Genomic DNA, 21,822 nt, shown 5'->3' with positions numbered 1-21,822 from the left:
TAGAAAAGTCATTCCCGCTGCCCATTCATCCAGAGGAATGGTACACATTTATGTGTATTTTTGCTCCAGTTACCCACAACTCGGAACCAAATTGTGTATTCTTTATTGCAGTTCCTGTTCTCCTCCTCATATTTTGCCATTGTACACTGTATGCTATAAACAACTTCAAATCTCGTGGGAAAAGTATAAAATTAAAATACATAAAGAGACACTGTAGACTAAATCACTGTGAAAAGGAACCGGGGAGAAATGTTGGGGTGGCTAAGCAATTCTGAGGAACTCAGTAGAAGCCAAGAAAAGCAGTATTTCTTTTATTGGAGAGATTGTATTTAGTGACTAAGGAGAGAAGTGCCGCCTGCTGACAAAATCTTAAATGACTAGCATTCCAAGTTTTCCTAATAATCTGAACAGAGATCTGTCTGACTCTTCCCAACTTCAAAGGTGGATAAGAAGGGGGCCCCAGAGACGCGGACTGTTTCCTCTAAAGACTATCCCCTGTCTAAACCACTGGAAACAGTTTATTGTGTCAAACCAACAGAAAGGAAAGGCCTTTTACCTTTGCCAAAGAGCTGCCAACGCCTGGGTGGCTCAGTGGGCTAAAGCCTCTGCCTTCGGCTCAGGTCATGATCTCGGGGTCCTGGGATCGAGCCCCACATCAGGCTCTCTGCTTGGCGGGGAGCCTGCTTCCCCCCTCTCTCTGCCTGCCTCTCTGCCTACTTGTCATCTCTGTCAAATAAATAAAATCTTTAATTAAAAAAAAAAAGAGCCATTCAGAGGTGAATGGCTAGGTCAGAAGTGAAATGTGAAGCCCACGGAAGGGGAAAGACCTCACTCTAAGTTGCTCTTTAGTGTCCATCAGGCTTTTGCTCCGTCCGCAGGACTAACAGATACAGAATAACAGTAGCAGAACTAGAAGAGACAGTACACCTGACCTATCCGCTTGGTGATGAGGCCACTGGACTTGATAAACATTAAGAGGAAGCGCATGCAGAAGGGAATTTGATGAAAGGTTTGGTGGCTAAGGTGACCTCAGTTAAACTTTCAGTTTTGCGGCAGACAGAAAAGGCAGTGTCATGGTTTCCAGGCACTTAGTGTTCTCTACTGTTGCCAAGGTAACAATAAAGTTCAGATTGCAGGAAAGGGTGTTCATGGAGGGGATAGATCCAGAGCAGGATAAACCTTCATGGCCCACCTGAAATCACCCACGCATTCCGCGACCCTCATGGACACAAACTCCAGCCTGAGTGACCGCCCAACACCTGCCCTAACTTCAGATCCCAGGGAGCTCGCCTCAGCGTGTGTAGATCGGACCTGCCATGCCCTAGGCCCTATCCCTAACCCTAACTTGGGTTTTCAGGCATCCGTCACCAGAGGCCTGGCATTGAATCCCTCCATATGGGGACCCCTGAGCCAAAAACCAGAACTCCTGATGCTCCCCAGGAGAAAACCTTGCTATTTGGAACTGGGTAAAACACTCAGAGTAGGAGAAAACTTCATGGGCCCTGAGGCCACGACCACTAGCAGAGGTCGCCCTGGATACAAACCCACATTGTGACCCTCAGCCTGAGCCCCATTTTCAACGGAATCCCCTGGGGGGCTCACCCCAGAGCCAGCAGAATAGGGCCTGCCTATCCTAACCCTAGGGTGGGTTTTCAGGCATCCGTACCCAGAGGCCTTGTCTTGAGTTCTCCCATATGGGGGACCCCTGAGCCACAAAACAGGACTCCTTCGGTCCCCCAGAATGAAGCCTTGCTATTTGGAGCTGTGCAAAACACCCAGAGCGGGAAAAAACTTCATGGCCCCCTGAGTCCATCTCCTAAATCGGCGGCCCTCATGGACACAAACTTCAGCTGGAGCCACAGACTGACACCTACCCTAACTTCAGATCCCAGGGAGCTCCCCTCAGCATCTGCAGATTGGGCCTGCCATGCACTAGAACCTATCCCTAACCCTAGCCTGGGTTTTCAGACTTCAGTCCCCAGAGTCCTGGCCCACAAGCCCTCCAGATTGGGGACTCCAGAAACATACCACAAGACACCACCTGCGATCCAGAAGGAAACCGTGCCCTATGGAGGTGGGCAAAACCCCAGATTAGGTGAAGCCTACAAGGACCCTGATGTCACCCTGACATTTGGAGGCCTGCTGTGGACGCTGCACATTCTGACACTCATCCTGAGCCCACCCCAACCTGATCGCCCAGGATAGCTCACCTCAGGGCCAGCAGATCTGTCCCACCATGCCCCAAGGCCCTAATCCTAACCCTAGCTTGGGTTTTCAGGCATCCGGCCCCAGAGGTCCGGTGTCGAATCCCTCCATGTGGGGGACCCCTGAGCCACAATACAGAACTCCTTCTGACCCCAAGAAGGAAACCTTGTTATTTGGAACTGTGTGAAACCCTCAGAGTAGGGAAAACCTTCATTGCCCCTGAGGTAACCCCCATTTTTGGAGGCAGCCCTGGACACAAACCCACATTGTCAAACTCAGCCTGAGCCCCATTTTCATCTCAGCCCATTGGGTAGCTGGCTCCAGAGCCATCAGATCGATTCTGCCATGCCCCTAGGCCCTAATCCTAACCCGAGGTTGGGTTTTCAGGCATCCATACCCAGAGGCCTGGTCTTGAATCCCCCCATGTGGGGGACCTCTGAGTATAAAACAGTACTCCTCCTGTCCCCCAGAATGAAACCTTGCTATTTGGAGCTGCACAAAACCCCCAGAGCGGGATAAACCTCCTTCACCCCTGAGGCCGGCACCATATTTGGCGGTCCGCATGGACACAAACTCCAGCCTGAGTGACTGCCTGACACCCACCCTAACTTCAGATCCTGGGGAGCTTACCTCAGCGTCTGCAGATCGGGCTTCCCATGCCTTAGGCCCTATCCCTAACTCTAGCTTGTGTTTTCAGACTTCAGTCCCCAGAGTCCTGGCCCACAAGCCCTCCAGATTGGGGACTCCGGAGCCACACCACAGGATTCTGCTTGCCCTCCAAAAGGAAACCGTGCCCTATGGAGCTGCACAAAATCCCAAATTAGGAGAAACCTGCTCGGCCCCCGAGGACACCCCCACTTTCAGATGCTCCCCATGGACACTAATGAACATTCTGACACTCATCTTAAGCCCCGCCCTCCCCTCAGCCACCCATGTAGCTCATCCCATAGCCAGCGGATAGGGCCTGCCATACCCCTAGGCCCTAACCCTAATCCTAGCTTGGGTTTTCCAAGCATCTGTCCTCAGAGGCCTGGTGTTGAATCCCTCCATCTGGGGGACCCTGAGCTACAAAACAGGACTCCTCCTGTCTCTCAGAATGCAACCATGCTATTTGAAACTGCACCAGACCCCCAGAGTGGGAAAAACCTTCATGGCCCCCTGAGTTCTCCCGCACATTCAGCAGCCCTCATAGTCACAAACTCCAGCCTGAGTGACCACCCAACACCCACCCTAATTTCAGATCCCAGGGAGCTCACCTCAGCCTCTGCAAAATGGGCCTGCCATGCCCTAGGCCCTATCCCTAACGCCAGCTTGTGTTTTCAGATTTTGGTCCCAGAGTCCTGGCCTACAAGCCCTCCAGACTGGGGACTCTGGAGCCACACCACAGGACTCTGCCCTCCAGAAGGAAACTGTGCCCTATGGAGCTGCACAAAATCCCCAGATTAGGAGAAACCTGCACTGCCCCCTGAGGGCACCCCCACTTGGAGGTCCTCCATGGATACAAACTCAAGCCTGAGCCACAGCTTGACAGCCGCCCTAAACGCAGACCCCAGGGAGCTTGAATCAGCGTCTGCACATTAGGCCTGCCATGCCCTAGGCCCTAACCACATACTTCTGTCCCAGAGTCCTGGCTCCCAAGCTCTCCAGACTGGGGATCCCGGAGCCACACGGATTACACAGAGCACCGCATTCTTCCAATATTCCATCCTCAGAACAAAACTGTGACTGTCCTCGTCAGTCCTGTGTGCAAGCTGACAGCCCTGCAAAAGCCAGACACCTTCTTGAGAGCACTCAGCCTCTCACGCCTGTCCTAGCAGGTGGAGGGTGCTGTCTCCCCGACTTCTGTACCAACTAGAGAATACTTGGAGCAAGTCTTGCCATACTCCATGCAAAAGACATATTCTCCATCTGCAAAATGATGGACAGTGAAATGCCAAGGATTCCCCACACCTTCTTGAACCTAGATAAGTTGGAGATACATCTTGGCCTATTATCCCCAACCCCTCACGGCCCCACCCCCGCACCCTTCCCTTGTGCACTCCAGACCAGTGTCCATCCACCTTGTTCCTTCTCCTGGCTCTGCAGAGTAGTACAGTTGTCCTCAGATGCTGGGACTGAGGTGCTAGGTGCTAAGCCAGCACCTTGGACCCACTTACTATCAGAAATTAATACTCGTTTTATTAAAAGATGCATCCCAGAAGATCTTTCACCATGGCCATTACAAAAGTCATTACCACAGAGGTCCTAACAGCCTGTTTCCACGGATCCACTCCCCAGCTCCAGGGATTGGCTCATCCATGAGCATGTGACCTGGTCTCAGCCAATGAGGTGGGAGGGACCTGGGGTCTCAGCCTGCAGAACGAAACATGGGGTGGACTACCCAGGCCTGGGGCTTTTCCATCACAACTGCAGAAGTAGCCTAGGCCGGCCTGAGCCAGTGTTACAGAGGGCCCAGGAAGCCAGGTGCTCCATATCATTGCTGAGGGCTCAATCAGACTCGTCCTGAAGCCCACGCATCCTAGATCCTCCACTAACTCGGGAGAACCCTAAATGTGCTCATGGTCTTGGCCTGAACAAGATGACCATCTGTGTGGTACATAACCCGCAAGATACACCCACCAGGCAATTGGGACTGATTCAGCCAAACAATACCCACATGGAATTCAACCACAGACAAACGTATTGTGGGAAGCTTGAGGCCTACAGAGAAAACTGGGAGAATTCCTCAGGCCTTAATTGTTGGCCAATCTCTCTCATCTTTTTTTCCTTTCGAGTGGAGAGGTCAGGGATCAGGCAAGATAGATCCCAGCGTACTCCTACCCAGCCACTGGAAAATGTAGTCCCACTCTGCCATTGGAAAGGAAGAGCCCTCTCCCCCATCTTCCATCATGTTGCAAATCTGGGGTGTGGGAAACTACTACCCATGGGCCAAATGAGGCTTCCCAATGTATTCTGTCAATCAAGTGTGGCGTTACTTATGGATGGTCTGTGGCTGCTTTCAAGCCACAATGCAAGAGTGGAGTCATTGTCAGAGAGCCCTCGTGGACTGCGACACCTAACAGAAAATCTTTACAGAGGACTTTACAAAGAAGTCTGTTCCGATCTCCAGTCTCAGGATCATGTCCCCTCCTTGAGTAGAATGTAGCGCCTTCTGGGTAAATTCTAATTTCTTCACCCCCAGAGGCAAGGACTTCCATCCTCTTAGCCAGAACACCATGTCATGCCTCCTCTATTGACACCTTGAATGACGCATCTACAGGTCTGCAGCCCAGTGAGAATTCACTGTCAATTACATGGCAGTGATGCTCAGAAATGGAGGTGTAAGTGTGAACTTGTGAGTGTGAGCGTGTGTTTCCTCTTTGTTAGCCACCGTGTGCAAGGAGAATACAATACAGTAGCATGATTTCTGTCCCACAGGAATGTCCACGCAATGTGCTTTCAAAATGATCTCAGAAGGAAGCCACCTTCATAGAACAAACTTCTTCTGGGAGGACTTCCAAATCCCTTGTCCTGGACAGTATGATCCACCGAGCCTGGGGGCACAGAGAGGGACAGAGACTCCCCCTGCCCATCAGGGTTTTGAAGGACGCCTGCTCTTCCAGGACAAAAGATCCTGAAACCATTCATTCACCAATCATCCAGCCAGGAATCTGTGAGAAAGATCTACTCCAAGCAGAAAGGACAGAGCTAGAGAACAGCCTTGTGTGACAAGTGCCACTACAGGGGACACTCAGGAGGACGGGGGGTGTGCAGGGTTGGCCACAACTGGGGGTAGGTGGACGGGGAATACTCCAGGAGGGTGATCACAGCTGTGTCACGACGGGGGATGCTCGGGAAGACTGGGGGTGTGCAGGGTTGGCCAGATCAGGGGGCAAGAGGACCAGGGGTGCTCCAGGAGGATGTCACAGCTGTGCCCTTGAGTGGCTACATGTGTCAGTGTGACTGGGCAGTGGCCAGAACAGAAATGACAGCGTGAGCGAGGGGCGGTGTCCCTAAACTGTCTTCTGCAAGGCAAAAGTTCAGTAACAAGATTTCTTTCAGTATGATTACATGTCACATGCACCTATGAGTTCCTAAAGCTGATTGTGTAGAACATGAAGTACGTAGTTGGCCATTGCTTTCAAGCCCGAGGTCCTGGGGGCAGAGCACACTTGATATTTCTTTCACTGCTTTCAGAGTAGGATGACTTTTCCTGCCTTAATCTCCGACCAAAGGACAGGGAACAAAGGCAACACAGACCTAGACATCAAAATGTCAACAGAAATCTGCAAACCCAAGTTCTCCCAGGAGTTAAAGGTTCAGGACCAGGCTGACAGAAAGGGGAGGCAGAGAGCAAGGAACCAAAAGAACACGTCACGTGTATATGAGCTGGCCCACTTGTATACCTGTCGGAAGCAAGCCATGCCTGACCGGAGGGAGCCCCACCTGTACCTGGTCCGTCTGTTTGCTGCCCTTGAGCAGAGCAGAGGATGGGCTGAGCTGGGTGTGGCTGTCGGAGGGAGATGGCCAGCTGGCCACAGATGCTACCTGCCAAGTAGCTGTAGGACCAGGTCCTGGTCCTCAGCTAAGATGAAACAATCATTATGTGTAGTGACCTATTTCCGGGGACAGGTCATACGCTCAGTGCTTTGGTGACTATATCCTCTCCCATTGTATTTAAAAAAAAAAAAAAAAAAAACTTTAGGCAGGTAAGATTGACCTACAATGTATGTAACTTTACCCTGACCCTAACCCTAATATCTAGTTAAGATATACTCGATTTAGAATATTGCCCATAAATTAGAGGACGGTTTTGAGGAGCTAAGGAATTCAGGGACCAACCTTCTGTCTTATTTTCCCTCAAATCTGGTAGATCAGAACACATTCAGCCACGCGCTATCTCGACAGTGGCCACACAGGGGCAACAGTGGCTAAACATTGCCGCAAAGCCCATTCTTCATCCCGTACAACCTTGTTCATTCAATGTTTGCAGAAAGTGGTAGAAATGATGAAAAGTGTGACTTTGCTGAATTTTTTTAAAAACCAAACTAATTCAATCTGTTAAGAACAGAAGATGTTTTCTAAAATCTCAGAGTTGGCACGCACATGAAGGCCCAGGGGCCTGGGACAGGGCTATTACTGTGGAATCTATTCAGGCCTACTTGGGAAACAAGGATGGCTTCTATTCCGCTTCTCTTCAGGAAGAATTTGTGTCAACTACCAGCCCTGAATCCACACAAAATAGTGCAGCTCCGAAGAAAACAAAGGAGAATCAACAGCCTCCAGAAGCAGAGAAAGAGCCATACCCAGGAACAAAGAAGACAGACCACGGAAGGTTCTGCTCAGGCCAGTTTGCATTTCTGTGGATCCTCTGGAGCTAGAATCCCTCCAGGGCCCCTGGGGGTCCTGGGTCAGGCCCAGCTCACATCCTGATGCTGCACTGTTGGAACCCATGACAAGCCTCCTGATCCCTTCCTTCAGGAGACACCCCCAACCCCTGACAACTCCAGCCTGCTTCTTGGAACTCCCATTCCCCTTTCTGACCCTCAACCCTCACTTTTTCCATCACTGCCATAGTATAGAGTACCTATAACTACTTACTATTCTGTCATTTAAATGTTTTTTGTCATGTTTGCTGGGAAATAATACCTTGCATCAACTACCCTGATGTAGAATCCCTTGTCGCATTGCCCGACTTAACTGTGGACTCCGAGTGCCCTCGCGGTGTCATGGGGCTAGTGTCCTGGGCAAGTTGGCTCAGCTGTTGCAGTGAAGGCCTGACCCAGGCACTGCTATTCTTGTGCAAGACACCACAGCCAAAACCTTGCTTTGGGTTCAGAATTGCTCATGGCCCCTCAGCCACATCCGATGGCCTGGGGGCACACCCTGGAGACATGTGCTAGTGCAGTGTTGTCCTGGGGAATCTCCAAGGAACAGCCATTGTGTCCACTGGGGGAACTCCATAGGAGCAGGGATGATGGGAGTTAGAACTCCTGAGGTAGAATCCATCTTGGAGACTGCCCAGAACTTCCTAGGAGTTCATTCCATAGTCTTGCATGAACCAATTAATCTAAAAACACTCCTCATTTTAGAAAAGATGAGCCTGAAGCTCCAAGGAAGTGACTCTCCTAGGTCACATTGGCAATCAGCAAAAGAGCCAGACTGAGATGGGAGACGCCCTCCAGCATGATCTCCCAGAGTGGCTTGAGCTACAGCCGCAACCACCCATTGATCTTTCCTGGACTCCCACACTCTCCTGAGACTCCTCACGGGGCATATTCCGGGAAAAAAGGTCATGTCCGGGCCCCAGAAACCTCTGACACTGGATATAACAAGACTCTGGGATGTCATTGGAGTCCCAAGCCATGGGCCCTCTCAGAGTTTGTCTGCAAAGATAGGGTTGGTGGGAAACCCACATGCTGACAGAGGGTAGAGGAAGATGGAAAAAGCTAGGGAAAGAGGGGGTGCTCATGTCACATCTGGCCCCAGATGACACGGTGGTGTCCAGCAGGACTCACCCCCAATTTGCCCCCCAGTGCCTTCACAGAACTCACCCCTAAGGTTTGAAGCTGAGCTTCATGTATGGGTCATGAGCGCTCCAGCTAGCTCAGGGAAGCAAGGCATAGGATATAATCGAGCCACAGCCTTGACAGATGTGTATTCATGGAGCAATAGCTTTCTGCAAATATATTCTGATATGGTAAAAAAAAATTCACAGATAAAACATGGATATTTTTGATTAAAAAGAAAGCCATACTTGTTCAATTAACAAATATTTATGGAGTGTGTACTTAGTGCAAATGTATGGCTCTAGTCCCACTTTGGGGCTTACAAAGAGTGTGGGATATAATCAATGGATCGAAGATGGGAGGGAATGCAGGCTAAAGGCTAAGAGAGCCGTTCTATTCAGAGGGGCTGATTAAGGAAGCCCCCTGAGAAGATGCTTTTAGTCAAGACCAGAAAGGGCCAGCGAATTCATCTGGAGGAAGAGTCACAGAGCAACTCAATTTATACTTATTTTGACCACAAAACATAAATGTCAAGAAATATTGTCTTAAGTGTTGCTTTGGAACATTTGGTTCCTCTCCGTAACCATTTGAGTTACATGCTAACCTTTACTCACTGTAAAATACTCTTAAGACAATGTCTTATTTAAGCATGGGCATCTTGTATTAAAAGGCCGATAAATTAAGCCTAGCCAACCCTAGCAAACACCACAGAACATCACAGGGCAAGGGAGGGAAACTGAATGGGAAGTCATCAGAGAAGGAGAAAAACCACTCTTCATTACAGAAACAAACTGAGGGTTGCTGGAGGGGACGTGGATGGGAGATGGGGTAACTGGGTGATGGACATTAAGGAGGGCATGTGATGCAATGAGCACTGGGTGTTATATACACCTGATCCATTATTGAACACTACATCTGAAACGAATGATGTACAATAAATTAGCTCATTGAATTAAAGTTAAGCAAAAAGAACTCAAGAAAACACTCCTAAAAATTTGTATGAAATCACCAAATATTCCGAACAGCCAATGTAATGTTGAGAAGAAAAACAAAGCTGGAGGAGTCATAATTCCAGATTTCAAGTTATACCTCAAAGCTGTAGTCATCCTAACAGTATGGCACTGGCACAAAAATACACACAGTGACCAAGGGAGCAGGATAGAAGCTCAGATATTAACCCACAATTATGTGGCCAATTAATCTTCCCCAAAGCAGGTAGGGTATTGAAAAGGAAAAGGACAGTCTCTACAACAAACAGTGTTGGGAAAACTGGAACAGCTATGCAAGGAAGAATGCAATTACTCTGCTTCCTTACACCATACAGACACATAAGCTCAAAACAGTTTCAAGACCTCAGTGGAAGACCTGAAACCATAAAAATCCTACAAGAGGGCACAGACAGTAACTTCTTGACATGGACCAAAGCAACATTTTTCTAGACTGTCTCCTGAGGCAAAGGAAATAAAAGCAAAAATAAACTACTGGGACTGTATCAAAATAAAAAATTTCGCTACGGCAGAAGAACTAGGAAGAACTAATAATAATAAGACAACATACTGAAAGGGAGAAGATATTTGCAAATGTCCTTATGCAGTAAAGGGATAGTGTCCAAAATATGTGGAGTGGATAAAACTCAACACCCAAAAAAGAAACAATCCAGTTAAAAAATAGCCTGAAGACATGAACAGACATTTCTCCAAAGAAGAAATACAGATGGCCAACGGTCCCATGAAAAGATGTTCACCATCACCCAAGCTCAGGGAAATGCAAATCAAAAGTATAATGAGATATTAGCACATACTGTCAGAATGGGTCCCATCAACAGCACAAGGAACAGCAGGTGGTGGGAGAGTGTGGACAAAGGGGAACCCTCGTGCACTGTTGGTGGAAAGGCAACCTGCAGCAGCCACTCTGGAAAACAGTATGGAGGGTCCTCAAGACGTTACAAATAGAGCTACCCTGGGATCCAGCAACCACACTACTGGGTATTTACCCAAAACATATTAAAACAATAACTCAAAAGCATACATGCACCCCCATGTTTCTTGCAGCATTATTTACAAGATCACAATATGGAAGTAACCCAAGTGTCCACTGATAAAGTGCTAAAAGAGCTGAGAGAGAGGTGTGTGTACACACACACACACACACACACACACACACAGAGTGGAATATTACTCAGCCATAAAAAGAATGAAATCTTGCCATTTGCAGCCACACGGATGGATCAACAGAGGATTATCCTAAGTGAAAGCAGTCAGTCAGAGAAAGACAATACCATATGATGTCACTCTTGTGTAGAATTGAAGAAACCAACATACATAAGGGAAAAAAAGAGACTAACCAAAATACAGATTCTTTTTTTTTGAAGATTCCATTTATTTATTTGACAGAGAGAGGTCATAAGTAGGTAGAGAGGCAGGCAGAGAGAGAGGGGGAAGCAGACTCCCCGCTGAGCAGAGAGCCCAATGCGGCACTCGATCCCAGGACCCTGAGATCATGACCTGAGCCGAGGCAGAGGCTTAACCCACTGAGCCACCCAGGCGCCCCAAAGTACAGATTCTTAACAACAGAGAACAAACTGACAGTTACCAAAGGGGAGGTGAATGGAGGGTTGAATGAAATGGATGAAGGGGACTAAGAGTACACTTTTCTTGATGAGCAGTGAGTGATATATAGAATTATTGACTCACGCTACTGTACTCCTGAAACTAATATAACACTGTATGCTAACCGACCAGAATTAAAATAAACAATAAACAAGACTTTTCTTTCAGTGATCTATTAGAAAAAAACTTTGATAACCATTGTTCATTTGTCCTACTTGGGAGTATTTCGTCATCAATATTTATTCATTCTATGCCTCGAATTCAAATTTCACTAAACTTTTATACTTTACCTGTTAATCCTAGCCCACAGGAGCCATGGTCACTTTTCATCCAGGATCAGCACCTATGCATTCCAGAGAGTGTAAGTAGAGAAAGATGCCATGTCATAATCCAGAGAGCTATCACTGTTTCTGTTTTAGTATGAGATGGTCACAGAGTGTGGGACAGGTTTCAGAGCTGGTTTGTTCTCTATCCTGGATCACTAACTCAGTGGTCATGACTCGGATCCATTTGGCTGCTAGATTTCCTGTGGGCGAGCTTGCTTCCAAGCACATCCATGGAAGACACAAAGGTGGGTGGGCTCAGTGCTGGATAGGAAGAGGGTCAAGTACAGACAAGGGTACGATCCTTCCCCTGATTCAGGAAATGCCATGAGTGCGGGTATGGGAGACAGAAGCAATGGGAAGCCACCAAGCTCACCAGCTGAATGCTGGAGGCACAGGTGAAGGGATCTTGTGATGTGGAATGTGGAGGCTGCTCTGAGCTACCTCTGGGTGGGAGAGGGGGAAAGGAATAAGGAAAAGAAACTGCCTGCCTCTGGCCCATGCCACCTGCCCACCGCTCCTGGCACACATCAGTCTACACTGCTGACACAGCCTGGACTCAGGATGGGCTGGCTTGGGTCCCTCAGCACTCAGTGGGACAGCTGGCTGCAGGGCTCAGGGACATGCAGAGGGCAGTGGCAGGGAAGGCTGGCCCTCTGAGCTCATCCCCTCTTTGAGCAGACAGCCCTGCAGGACTCTGAAAACCCACTGAGTCGTTTAAAAGACATGCCATAGATGAACTCAGGCATGGAGAAACACAAAACAATATTGGTTTTTAAGGTCAGAGCTGTCACCTGAGGAAGGATGACAGCTTCCCTGAGGAGGACTGAGGGGAGGGCCGGCCAGGCTGAAAAGGAAGACGTGGCTCCCCTGATTGGGGATCTGCAGCCTCTTCCAGGGCAGGGCATCGTCTTCACCTCACAGGGGACCGATAGAAGTGTTCCATCAGGGGACTGACAGAGCTGCCTCTTGAGAAGGCTACCGTGGCATTGGCTTGCACAAGGCAGAGGATGAGGGCCAGATGGAGGGAGGGCAGTACCCCAGGGGCCATGGGGCAGGAGCAGAGGCTCATGACCATGAAGATGATGAAAAATAGGAGGCCACAGCATGGGAGCCCCTGGCATGAAAGTGCCATAGGCACAGTGCCCACAGTTACAGTGACTGGGCACCTTCTGTGCCAGGCATAGTTCACTTCAGTGGGCTCCAGTTTAGTGCTGACCACAACCCTAGGAATTGTGCACCACCACCGCCCTCCTCTCCCCATGCTGCTGCTAGGAATCACAGTCACCAGATCCCAATCAGTTTTCATGGAAAAGGAGCACTGGCTCCCACCACACACTACCCCTCTGGTGTGACCCTCCTGCCTGGCCAGAGACTGCTGTCTACCTGTTTCCACACAACTCAACAGACAGGAGGGTTTCCCTGAAGTCCACAGGTTCTGATGAGACAGACCACAGACCCCACTACCCCACCCACCACCAACACCCAGTGGGTCACTTTGGACCTCAGCTATTGTCATGAAACTCACCATGCCCTGTTCCTGTTGCTTCCAACAGAAAGTCAGATTCTGATGCCCCAATTTACCATATGTCCTGGTTTATGACTTGGGGCCATGCCATGAACCCACATGGCACATTTCTGTTAGAGAATGCCACCTTGAACCTCCTGGAAAATGTTTCTAAGGAAGTACATGTGCATCAGGGCTACAGTGTGAACAGTGGTACACAGCTTACATGGTAGTAACCAATAATTCTAACAAGGGTTGACCACTTCTTCCTACCCAATCTCACAAAATCTTCCTCTGTCCCCATGGAAGTTATGGTCTGCCCTCAGAAAATACCCCAGGGAACTAACCTTTAAACTGAATGCTCCCTTCATGCTCTGGTTCAAATCTTGTCCAACCACAATAGTATGAAAGTAGAAATCAGTCACAAGAAGAAAATGGGACAGTCACAAATATGTGGAAATTCGACAACATGCTAATAAACAACCAATAGTCAAATAAGAAATCAGAAGAAAATTTAAAAGTACCTTGAGACAAATGAAAAAGAGAACCTATGAAAAGTTATGGGATATAGCCAAAGTAGCTCTAGGGGGAAGTTCATAGAAATTCAGGTCCTTGTCAATCCATCTGAAAGCTCTCCAATAACCAACCTAATACACATGGGAAAGAAGTTGGGGGGGGGGGACAAGCAAAGCCTCAAATCAGTAAATAGAAGGAAATAACAAAAAGGAAAGTGGAAATAAATCCAATGGAGACTAAAAAGACAAAAGATCAATGCCTTCTTTGGAAAGTTAAACCAAACTGACAAATTTTTAGCTAGAAAGAGAGAGGGCTCAAATACAATGAGGAAAGATAATTGATTCCTGTCTCACATCAAAATCCTAGAGGAGAATAGAGACAACAACCTCTTCAGCCTTGGGCACTGCAACTTCTTGCAAGACATGTCTCTAAAGGCCAGGGAAACAAAAGCAAAAATGAACTATTGGGACTTCATCAAGGTAAAAAGCTTCTGCACAGCAAAGGAAACAATTAACAAACTGGGTGTGGTGCATAAACAATGAATTGTGGAAAACTGAAAAGAAACTTTAAAAAAATTAATTAATTAAAAAAAAAAAACAACCTAAAAGGCAACCTACAGAATGGGAGAAGATATTTGCAAATGGCCTGACAGATAAAGGTTTGGCATCCAAGATCTACAAAGAACTGCTCAAACAGCCCACAAACAATGAAACAACTCAAGAAATGGGCAGAAGACAGGAAGAAACACTCCTCCAAAGAAGACACACAAAATGCCAACAGTCCATGAAAAAATGCTTCCCATCAATTGTCGTCAGGGAATTCAAAACCACAATGAGATACCACCTTTCAGCATTTAAGATGGCTAAAATTAACAGGACAGGAAACAACAACTGTTGGCAAGGATATGGAGAAAGGGGAACTCTCTGACACTGTTGGTGGGAATGCAAGCTGGTGCTGTCACTCTTGAAAACAGCATGAAGTTTCCTCAAGTTAAAAGTAGAGCTGCCCTACCATCCAGCAATTGCACTCCTGGGTATTTATCCCAAAGATACAGATGCAGTGAAAAGAAGGGGCACATGCTTCCCAATGTTCATAGCAACAATGTCCACAAGAGCCAAACTGAAAGGAGTTGAGATGTCCTTCAACAGAGGAGTGGATAAAGAAGATGTGGTACATACATACCATAGGATAGTATTCAGCCATCAGAAGGGATGAATGCCCACCATTTGCATCAACATGGATGGAACTGGAGGGGGTTATACTAAATGAAATCAATCAAGCAGAGAACAACAATAAGCATATGGTGTCACTCATATGTGGAACACAAGGAATAGTGTGGAGGACCACAGGGGAAAGGAGGGAAAACTGAATGGGAAGAACTCAGAGCGGGAGACAAACCATGAGAGACTTAATCATAGGAAACAAACTGGAGGAGAGATAGGTGGGGGGCAGGGTAGTTGGGTGATGGCTGTTAAGGAGGGGACATGTGGTGATGAGCCCTGGGTGTTATGTGCAACTAATGAATCATTGACCATTACATCAAAAACTATACCTTGGCTAACTGAATTTAAATTAAAAAATGTGAACAACTTTTAAAAAAAGAAAGAAACATGAGCTATTACAATGACTATCACAAAAATACAAAGGATCATTAGAGAGTACTATGAGCAAGTAGAGGCCAACACCCTGGACAACCTAGAAGAAACAGGTAAGTTCCTAACAACAACCTAGAATGAACGGTGAAGGAAAAAAAAATCTGAACAGACTGATCACTAGTAAAAAGATTGATTTGATAATCAAATCCTCCCAGGAAACAAATGCCCAAGACCAGACAGTTTCATTGAGGAGTCCTAACCAGACAGTAGAAGAAGAATTAATACCAACCCTTCCCAAACTGTTTTTAAAAAAGGAGAGAAGGTCATACATCCAGACTCATTTCATGAAGGCAGCAGTACCCTGCTACCAAAACAAGACAAGGATACTACAAGAAAAGGAAAGGCCAATATCCCTCATGAACAGAGATGCAAAAAATCCTCAACAAATTATCGGCAACATCAATTCAACAATCCATCAGGAGAATCACACAACGTGATCCAGTGGGATTTATTCCAGGGATGCAAGGATGATTCCACATCTGCACATTCACCAATAGCACACACCACCTTAACAAAATAAAAGATAAAAATCCTAGGATTGTTACAACAGATGCAGAAAGAACACTTGACAAGATTCAATATGCATTTATGATAAAGACTCTAAACCACCTGGGTACTGAGGGAACACACCTCAACCAAACAGAGGCCCTATATGAAAAGCCCACAGCTGACGTTATACTCGAGGGTAAAATGCTGAAAACTTTCCCACGACCAGCAAAAACAAGATAAAGATGCCCACTCTTACCACTTTCGTTCATCATTGTATTGAATGCCGTAGCCAAACCATTTAGACGAGAAAACAAAACAAAACAAAAAAATATATGAAATCTAAATAGAATAAGAAAATGGTCACTATTTGCAGATGACATGATACTATATGTAGAAATTCCTAAGAAGTCCATAAAAAATAAATTTTTTATTAGAAATAAATAAATTAGAATAAATTAGAATAAATAAATTCAGTAAAGCTGCAGGATACAAAGTCAATATACAGAAACATGTTGCATTTCTTTTTTTAAAGAATGTATTTATTTGACACAGAGAGAGACAGAGAGAGAGAGCATAAGCAGGGGGAGCAGCAGAGAGTCAGGGAAAAGCAGACTCCCTGCTGAGCAGTGAGCCCAGTGCCAGACTCATTCCCATAATCCCAGGATCATGACCTGACCTGAAGGCAGACACTTAACCGACTGAGCCACCCAGGCGCCCCAACTTGTATTTCTATATTCTGATGACCAACTTTCACAAAGAGATTAAGAAAGCAATGCCATTGACAATTGCATCACACAAAATCAATCAATCAATCAATCAATCAATCAATCTAGGAATAAAAATAACCAAGAATGAGGAAGACATGGTATACTGAACACATGGTGGAAAAGGAAGGAAAAATATGTGCATGTTGGGTAAATGTATGGGCAAAGACTTGGAAGATGACACAAATAAATGGAAGCATATGTCATGTGCATTAACTGGAAGAGTTAATCATCTTAACATGTCCACTGTACCCAAAGTTATCTGGAGAAAGAAGAAGAGAGAGAAAGTCCAAGATGGCAGAGGACTAGGATGCCTTCATTTCATCTGGCATGAAGAATTTGGCTAGAGCTATCAAACCATTCTGAACACCTGCAAATTCAAGCATAGATCCAAGAAAAGAATAGCAGCAACTCTACAAACAGAAAAGCGACCACTTTCCACAAGGCAGGAAGTAAAGAAAAGTGAGTCTAAGCTGATAGGTGGGAAGATAAACTCTGCAGGGAGGGATCCTCTGTCAGCTGGCTACTGCCAAGTGCTAGGGGCAGCAGAGCACAAAATCAGAACTTTTGGAAGTCTTCTCTGGTGAGGAGTGTTGCTCTGGCAGCTGGGCAGGGGGTGGAACCCTCAATGGGACAGTGTAGTCTCAGGATCCCCGGAGTCCCAGGAAGACCAAGGGCACTTGAGGGCAGCAGAGCTCCCAGGTATTGGAGAGGGAAGCCAGCTGCAAAGAGTGAGCCCAGGAGTGGGCTCTAAGCTGGAGGTTGCCATAAACTGTGATCCACAGCACAGTCTGGCCAATGCTCTTTGAGAAGGGGCCCAAGAAGGGGCACAACTGAGGAGAGTCCCCTTCCTCTCCCAGGAGGAATGGTGTCTGAGCATGCTGCAGGAGTCTGCTGGGTTTGGAGACTCCAAACTGGGTCATGTGCCAGAAACAGAAATGCTTGGGCACAAGTCCGGTGAGCAAAGTACAGACAGAGACCAGGGGGACACAAAAGATTGACCGATTTTCTGTGAGGGCACACTGAAGAGTGGGGCCTGAGCTCTCAGCTCCAGGGCCAGAGATAGGGAGGGGGCCATGTTCATTCTCATCCCAAAAGATTGGGATCATTCCCTGCATATTTTCAAACCACAATGCTTTGAAAATGAATTTCAATCACAAGAGGAAAGGTGAAAAGAACTCAAATGCATGGAGGCTAGGGAGCATCCTACTAAAGAATGTATGGGTCAACCAGTCAATTCAAGGTGAATTTTAAAAATTCATGGAAACACAGGAAAATGAAAACACAACCACTCGGTATCTTTGGGATGCAACAAAGGCAGTCTTAGGAGGGAAGTATATAGCACTATAAGCGTTTCTCAAGAACCAAGAAAGGTCTCAAATACACAACCTAACTCTACACCTAAAGGACCTGGAGAAAGAGGAGCATAGAAAGCCTAAACCCAGAAGGAGAAGAGAAATAATAAAGTTTAGAGCAGAAATCAATGAAGTAGAAACCAAAAGAATAGTAGAATAATTCAACGAATCTAGGAGCTGCTTCTTAGAAAAAGAATTAATAGGATTGATACACCGTTGGTCAGGTTTCTCAAAAAGAACACAGAAAGGATCCAAATAAATAAAATCATGAATCAAGAAGGAGAGATCACACCCAACATCAAGGAAATACAAACAAGTATAAGAACATAGAATGCCAAGCCTATGTCAACCAATCAGGCAGTCTTGAAAAAATGCATGCATTCCCAGAAACATAGAAATGACCAAAACTGAACCAGGAACAAAAGGAAACCTGAAGAGACTCATAATCAGCAACAAAATTGAAGCAGTCATCAAAAGTCCTCCAGGAAACAAGAGTCCAGCACCAGATGGCTTCCCTGGGGGAATTCTACCAAACATTTAAAGAAGATTTAATACCTCTTCTTCTGAAACTTTTCCAAAAAACAGAACTGGAAGGAAGACTTTCAAACCCTTTTGATAAGGCCTGCATTACCTTGATCCCAAAACCAGACAAAGACCCCACCCAAAAGGAGAATTACGGACCACTATCCCTGATGAATAAGGATGCAAAAATTCTCACCAACATACTAGCCAATAGGATCCAACAGCCCATTAAAAGGATGATTCATCACAACCAAATCACATTTATTCCTGGGCTGCAAGGGTGATTTGACAACCACAAATCTATCAATGGAATTCACTACCTTGATAGAAGAAAGAACAAGAACCATAGGATGCTCTCAAAAGATGCAGAAAAAGCATTCGACAAATAAACGCATCCCTTCTTGATCAAAACTCTTCACTGTGGAGGGATAGAGGGTACATACCTCCACATCATAAAGGGCATCTATGGGAAGCCCACAGAGAGTATCATTCCCAGTGGGGAAAAACTGAGAGTTTTCCCCTTCAGGCCAGGAACATGACAGGGATGCCCATTCTCATCACTATTGTTCAACATAGTATTAGAATTCTTGGCCTTAGCCATCAAACAACAAAAAGAAATAAAAGGTGTCTGAATCAGCAAAGAGGAAGTCAAACTCTCACCCTTTGTAGACAATAGGATACTTTCTGTGGAAAACGCAAAAGACTCCACCCCAAAATTGCTATAAATCATCCAGGAATTCCATAAAGTGGCAGGATATAAAATCAATACACAGAAATCACTTGCATTTGGCTCAGCAACAATGTGACAGAAGAAAAAGAAATTAAGGAGTCCGTCCCATGTATAATCACACCCCAAACCATTAGATACTTAGGACTCCATCTAACCAAAAAGGATCTGTACTCAGAAAACCATACCATAGTCATGAATGAAATGGAGGAAGACACAAAGAAACGGGAAAATGTTCCATGGTCATGGATTGGAAGAACAAATATTGTGAAGAAGTCTATGCTATCCATAATTATCCACAGATTCAATGCAATCCCCATCAAAATACCATCCACATTTTTCACAGAACTGGAATGAATCATCCCCAAATTTGTATGGAAGCAGAAAAGACCCCAAATAACCAAAAGGATGTTGAAAAAGAAAACCAAGGCGGATGGCAATGCAATTGCAGACTTCAACTTCTATTACAAAGCTATAATATCAAGACAGTATGGTCCTAGCACAAAAACAGACACACAGATCAGTGGAACAGAATAGGAAAACCAGAAATGGACCCTCAACTCTAGGGTCAACTTATCTTCCTCAAAGCAGGAAAGAATATCCAATGGGGGGAAGAAAGTGTCTTCAATAAATGGTGCTAGGAACACTGGATAGCCATGTGCAGAATAATGAAATTGGACCATTTCCTTATATCATACACAAAAAATAGACCCCAAGTGGATGAAAGACCTCAATGTGAGACAGGAATTCATCCAAATCCTTGAGGAGAACAGAGGCAGCCACCTCTTTGACCTCAACCACAGCAACTTCTCGCTACATACATCTCCAAAGGTGAGGGAAACAAAAACAAAAATGAAGTGTTGTGATTTCATCAAGATAGCAAGCTTTTACACAGCAAAGGAAACAGTCAACAAAACCAAAAGACAAAAACAATGAGAGAAGATATTTTCAAATGACATATCAGATAAAGGGCTCACATCCCAAATCTAGAAAGAACTTACCAAACGCAACACCCACAGAACAAATAATCCAATCAAGAGATAGACCAAAGACATGAACAGACATTTGTCCAAAGAAGACATCCAAATGGCCAACAGACACTTTAAAAAGTGCTCAACATCCCTCGATATTGGGAAAATACAAATCAAATCCATAATGAGATAACACCTTACACCAGTCAGAATGGCTAAAATGAACAAATCAAGAAATGACAGATGTTGGCAAGGATGTGGAGAAAGGGGAACCCTTTCATACTGTTGGTGGGAATGCAAGCTGGTGAAGCCACTCTGGAAAACAGTGTGGAGGTTCCTCAAGAAAGTGAAAATAGAGCTACCCTACAACCCTGCAATTGCACTGCTGGGTATTTACCCCAAAGATACAAATGGAGTGATCTGAAGGGTCACCTGCACCCCAATGTCTATAGCAGCAATGCCCACAATAGCCAAACTATGAAAAGAGTCTAGATGTCCATCAACAGATGAATGGATAAAGAAGAGGTGGTATAGGGGTGCCTGGGTGGCTCAGTGGGTTAAAGCCTCTGCCTTCGGCTTGGGTCATGATCCCGGGGTCCTGGGATCGAGCCCCACTTCAGGCTCTCTACTCAGCGGGGAGCCTGCTTCCCTTCCTCTCTCTCCCTGCCTGCCTCTCTGCCTACTTGTGATATCTGTCTGTCAAATAAATAAATAAAATCTTTAAAAAAAAAAAAAGAAGAGGTGGTATATATATATATATATATATATATATATATATATATATATTATGCAACCATCAAAAACCCTGAAATCTTGCCATTTGTAAAGACGTGGATGGAACTAGAGGGTATTACACTAAGCAAAAATTGTCAGTCAGAGAAAGACAATTATCATATGACCTCTCTGATACGAGGAATTTGGGAGGCAGGGCAGGGGGTCATGGGAGGTAGGGAGGAAAAAAAATGAAACAAGATGGGATCAGGAGGAAGACAAACCATAAGACTCCTAATCTCACAAAACAAACTGAGGGTTGCTGGGGGCTGGGGGTGGGTAGGAATAGTATGGTTGGGTTATGAACATTGGGGAGAGTATGTGCTATGGTGAGTGCTGTGAAATGTGTAAACCTGGTGATTCACAGACTGATTTCCCTGGGACAAATAATACAGTGTATGTTAATTTTTTTAAAAAGGAATAAAAAAAATCTTTGGAAATAAATAAACTTCTCTTACAATGTGCACACACCAATCTGCAGGGACATAAGCTGGAGCAAAATTGAGATTCTTCCTCATATCTAGTCACCAAAACTTCATTCTTCATTGTATATACTTACTTTACCATTAATTCTTCTGTTTATGAAAAAGTAAGATAATATAATAAGAAAATACAATTTGGCCTTCCTCCCCTCCGATTTTTATATACAGAACTGACTGTAGTATATTTCAGCCAATAATAGTAATTTATATTTATTAATCATTTACTACGTGTTAAGCACAGTTTTAAATATCTTATATCCTAATCAATCCTCACAAATACACGAAATATTTACCGAACTCTTCAGTCCCACTTAAAGGTAAAGGAAATAAGTAATTGAGAGTTTAGGTAAATTTCCCAAGACATCACAAATAGTAAGTGGAAGAACTGAGGTTTGAACCAACGCAGTCTGGGTACAGACTCTTTGCTGTTCATCTTCA

Source organism: Enhydra lutris, unplaced genomic scaffold, assembly GCF_002288905.1.
Source record: "Enhydra lutris kenyoni isolate GAN:26980312 unplaced genomic scaffold, ASM228890v2 scaffoldscaffold69, whole genome shotgun sequence".
Classification (NCBI taxonomy): Eukaryota; Metazoa; Chordata; class Mammalia; order Carnivora; family Mustelidae; genus Enhydra; species Enhydra lutris.
The sequence above is the reverse complement of the archived record's forward strand: the minus strand, read 5'-3'. Positions refer to the sequence as shown.